Genomic DNA, 5,000 nt, shown 5'->3' with positions numbered 1-5,000 from the left:
CTTAAATTCAGCGGGTGCTCTCGCCTGAACTCAGGTCGTATGTGTCAAGCGGGCCGCTTCTTACACGGCCCGCTGGCATCGCAAGTCGTCGCCGCCGGCGCCGACCGAGCGCGTACCGTCGCCGCCTTGGCCCACGGTCGGTCTTGATCTCGTGACCGGACCGACCGACCTGGACCCGCCCCTCGAACGTAGTTGAACACGTCGAGGGGCCGGCGGTGTACGGGACACGCGGTCGCGCCGAGAAAGCTCGGCGACCGCTTCAACTTGGGGCGACGCCCGGCCGTCTTCGCAGAGGCCAGGCGACGGCCCTCGGGTGAGGACGAACGCGACCCTGAGGCAGACGCGGTCCCGGGATTGACCCGAGACCGCAATTCGCGTTCAGAAGGTCGACGTTCAATGTGTTCTGCAATTAACATTACTTCTCGCACTTGGCTGCGTCCTTCATCGACTCGCGAGCCGAGTGATCCACCGTTAAGAGTCGTCCTCGACGTTTCGCCCGGCGCCGAAGCGCGCGGACGTCACACTGTGGGATCGACCACAAAACCACCACCGACAACAACTGCACAAAAACACCAACAAACGGCGCCGAGCGACCGCCGGGCTGGGCCGGCGGCACATCGAGCGCGGTGCCCAGAAGCCACCATCGCACTCGGCTGCCTTGCTATGCCAACGTGTTACGCGTGTCGCACGGGGCGGAACCCCGATTGACGGCCGCCCTCTCGGCGGCACCCAAAGACAATTAAGTGCGCGGTCGGCCGGGGCCTACCACCACTTTCGGTAATGATCCTTCCGCAGGTTCACCTACGGAAACCTTGTTACGACTTTTACTTCCTCTAAATGATCAAGTTTGATCGTCTTCTCGATACGCCGACGCGGCCGTTGCCAGCCGCGACGGGGCCGATCCAAGGATCTCACTAAACCATTCAATCGGTAGTAGCGACGGGCGGTGTGTACAAAGGGCAGGGACGTAATCAACGCAAGTTGATGACTTGCGCTTACTGGGAATTCCTCGTTCAAGGGAAACAATTGCAAGTCCCTATCCCAATCACGAATGAGGTTCAACGGGTTACCCGGACCTTTCGGCCTAGGTTAGACACTCGCTGCTTCACTCAGTGTAGCGCGCGTGCGGCCCCGGACATCTAAGGGCATCACAGACCTGTTATTGCTCAATCTCGTGTGGCTAAACGCCACTAGTCCCTCTAAGAAGTTAGACGCCGACCGAGAAGGTCGCGTAACTATTTAGCATGCCAGAGTCTCGTTCGTTATCGGAATTAACCAGACAAATCGCTCCACCAACTAAGAACGGCCATGCACCACCACCCACAGAATCAAGAAAGAGCTCTCAATCTGTCAATCCTACCTGTGTCCGGGCCGGGTGAGTTTCCCCGTGTTGAGTCAAATTAAGCCGCAGGCTCCACTCCTGGTGGTGCCCTTCCGTCAATTCCTTTAAGTTTCAGCTTTGCAACCATTCTTCCCCCGGAACCCAAAGACTTTGGTTTCCCGGAAGCTGCCGGAAAGGTCGTCATGGTAACGCCTCCCGATCGCTAGTTGGCATCGTTTATAGTCAGAACTAGGACGGTATCTGATCGTCTTCGAACCTCTGACTTTCGCTCTTGATTAAAGAAAACATTCTTGGCGAATGCTTTCGCAGTAGTTCGTCTTCCGCCGATCCAAGAATTTCACCTCTAACGGCAGAGTACGGACGCCCCCGTCTGTCCCTCTTAATCATTACCTCGTGCTCCGAAAACCAACAAAATAGAACCGAGGTCCTATTCCATTATTCCATGCAACACTATGCAGGCGAACAGCCTGCTTTGAACACTCTAATTTTTTCAAAGTAAACTTATCGGCCACCGCCGACACTCAGTCAAGAGCACCGACGGAGAACCGAAGGTGAGGCGAACGCAACCAGTGACACGCCTTGCGACGGACCGGCGGCGCTCGCCCAAAATCCAACTACGAGCTTTTCAACCGCAACAACTTTAGCATACACTGTTGGAGCTGGAATTACCGCGGCTGCTGGCACCAGACTTGCCCTCCAATGGATACTCGTTAAGAGTTTTAGGATGTACTCATTCCAATTACAGGGCCTCGTTAGAGTCCTGTATTGTTATTTTTCGTCACTACCTCCCCGTGTCGGGAATGGGTAATTTGCGCGCCTGCTGCCTTCCTTGGATGTGGTAGCCGTTTCTCAGGCTCCCTCTCCGGAATCGAACCCTGATTCCCCGTTACCCGTTATCACAAAGGTAGGCACGTAGCGTACCTTCGACAGTTGATAGGGCAGACACTTGAATGATACGTCGTCGGTGCAGAGACCGTACGATCCGCGTGGTTATCCAGAGTCATCAAACGTCACAGGACGAACCCGGTCGGTTTTGATCTGATAAAAGCGCGCCTCCCGAAGTCGGCGCTTAATGCATGTATTAGCTCTAGAATTACCACAGTTATCCACTTCGCTTACGAGACCAAATAAACCAAGACTGATTTAATGAGCCATTCGCAGTTTCGCTTTACGAGAACTCGTACTTGCACCTGCATGGCTTAATCTTTGAGACAAGCATATCACTACTGGCAGGATCAACCAGATAGCTGCGACAGCTGCGCTCGGCCCTTGCTGGGCCGCCCGGCGCGTGCTCGTCGCATTCGTTTAAGACCGAGGCGATCGCCTGCGGCCGTACTCAGCTTCGACAGTCGCTGGCCGCGACGTCCACGCTCTCGCCGGCAGTGCCAGGCGGAGCGATTTGCGTTTTTTCTTTGCTCGCCCTCTCTCGGGCTCGATCCATTCAGTTTCGCACAAACAAGAGCTCTGCCGGCCGCCTGCAGCGGTGCCTAAAACCCGGGCATAACAATGCGACCGTTCTGCTAGGCCGACAAGCGCTCAAGCCAGACGCTCGATCGAACGCCCCCTACATATTAGTCGAGACAACGGCTCGCTCATTAGCATCGCGTTTGTACTTTAACTTTTTTCGGCTCGGCTTCTTTCGACGCCGATGCCGGCGACGCAGCACTCTCTCGCCCGCCAGCCACCGAGAAAAGGGTGCGCTCCGACCGGCCCCGCACCGCTCTTTCTTGGCTCATTCGAAATTACTGTCTTTCGCTCTGACATGCCTTACCTAGGGTTAGGTTAGTATGCTTGCACGTTTGTACTTTAACTTTTTTCGGCTCGGCTTCTTTCGACGCCGATGCCGGCGACGCAGCACTCTCTCGCCCGCCAGCCACCGAGAAAAGGGTGCGCTCCGACCGGCCCCGCATCGCTCTTTCATGGCTCATTCGAGTTTACTGTCTTTCGCTCTGACATGCCTTACCTAGGGTTAGGTTAGTATGCTTGCACGTTTGTACTTTAACTTTTTTTGGCTCGGCTTCTTTCGACGCCGATGCCGGCGACGCAGCACTCTCTCGCCCGCCAGCCACCGAGAAAAGGGTGCGCTCCGACCGGCCCCGCACCGCTCTTTCTTGGCTCATTCGAAATTACTGTCTTTCGCTCTGACATGCCTTACCTAGGGTTAGGTTAGTATGCTTGCACGTTTGTACTTTAACTTTTTTCGGCTCGGCTTCTTTCGACGCCGATGCCGGCGACGCAGCACTCTCTCGCCCGCCAGCCACCGAGAAAAGGGTGCGCTCCGACCGGCCCCGCACCGCTCTTTCTTGGCTCATTCGAGTTTACTGTCTTTCGCTCTGACATGCCTTACCTAGGGTTAGGTTAGTATGCTTGCACGTTTGTACTTTAACTTTTTTCGGCTCGGCTTCTTTCGACGCCGATGCCGGCGACGCAGCACTCTCTCGCCCGCCAGCCACCGAGAAAAGGGTGCGCTCCGACCGGCCCCGCACCGCTCTTTCTTGGCTCATTCGAAATTACTGTCTTTCGCTCTGACATGCCTTACCTAGGGCTAGGTTAGTATGCTTGCACCTTTGTACTTTACCTTTTTTCGGCTCGGCTTCTTTCGACGCCGATGCCGGCGACGCAGCACTCTCTCGCCCGCCAGCCACCGAGAAAAGGGTGCGCTCCGACCGGCCCCGCACCGCTCTTTCTTGGCTCATTCGAGTTTACTGTCTTTCGCTCTGACATGCCTTACCTAGGGTTAGGTTAGTATGCTTGCACGTTTGTACTTTAACTTTTTTTGGCTCGGCTTCTTTCGACGCCGATGCCGGCGACGCAGCACTCTCTCGCCCGCCAGCCACCGAGAAAAGGGTGCGCTCCGACCGGCCCCGCACCGCTCTTTCTTGGCTCATTCGAGTTTACTGTCTTTCGCTCTGACATGCCTTACCTAGGGCTAGGTTAGTATGCTTGCACGTTTGTACTTTAACTTTTTTTGGCTCGGCTTCTTTCGACGCCGATGCCGGCGACGCAGCACTCTCTCGCCCGCCAGCCACCGAGAAAAGGGTGCGCTCCGACCGGCCCCGCACCGCTCTTTCTTGGCTCATTCGAAATTACTGTCTTTCGCTCTGACATGCCTTACCTAGGGTTAGGTTAGTATGCTTGCACGTTTGTACTTTAACTTTTTTTGGCTCGGCTTCTTTCGACGCCGATGCCGGCGACGCAGCACTCTCTCGCCCGCCAGCCACCGAGAAAAGGGTGCGCTCCGACCGGCCCCGCACCGCTCTTTCTTGGCTCATTCGAAATTACTGTCTTTCGCTCTGACATGCCTTACCTAGGGTTAGGTTAGTATGCTTGCACGTTTGTACTTTAACTTTTTTCGGCTCGGCTTCTTTCGACGCCGATGCCGGCGACGCAGCACTCTCTCGCCCGCCAGCCACCGAGAAAAGGGTGCGCTCCGACCGGCCCCGCACCGCTCTTTCTTGGCTCATTCGAGTTTACTGTCTTTCGCTCTGACATGCCTTACCTAGGGTTAGGTTAGTATGCTTGCACGTTTGTACTTTAACTTTTTTCGGCTCGGCTTCTTTCGACGCCGATGCCGGCGACGCAGCACTCTCTCGCCCGCCAGCCACCGAGAAAAGGGTGCGCTCCGACCGGCCCCGCACCGCTCTTTCTTGGCTCATTC

General features: G+C 56.0%; 2 non-coding genes and 1 pseudogene across 2 annotated transcripts; all 3 read right to left on the bottom strand.

The window, feature by feature from the left end:
• LOC144423777 (large subunit ribosomal RNA) overlaps nt 1-38 on the bottom strand; it is a 3,696-nt pseudogene extending 3,658 nt beyond the window's left edge.
• A 288-nt stretch (nt 39-326) lies between these two features.
• On the bottom strand, nt 327-480 carry LOC144423451 (5.8S ribosomal RNA). Its single transcript, XR_013475945.1, has one exon. It is a non-coding gene; the product is annotated as a 5.8S ribosomal RNA (ribosomal RNA).
• Nucleotides 481-778: 298 nt separating this feature from the next.
• Nucleotides 779-2,588, bottom strand: LOC144423641 (small subunit ribosomal RNA). Its single transcript, XR_013476106.1, has one exon. It is a non-coding gene; the product is annotated as a small subunit ribosomal RNA (ribosomal RNA).
• Between the last annotated feature and the right edge of the window lie 2,412 nt (nt 2,589-5,000).

This window comes from Styela clava, chromosome 5 (assembly GCF_964204865.1).
Source record: "Styela clava chromosome 5, kaStyClav1.hap1.2, whole genome shotgun sequence".
Classification (NCBI taxonomy): domain Eukaryota; kingdom Metazoa; phylum Chordata; class Ascidiacea; order Stolidobranchia; family Styelidae; genus Styela; species Styela clava.
This window is presented reverse-complemented; position numbering and strand designations above follow the sequence as displayed.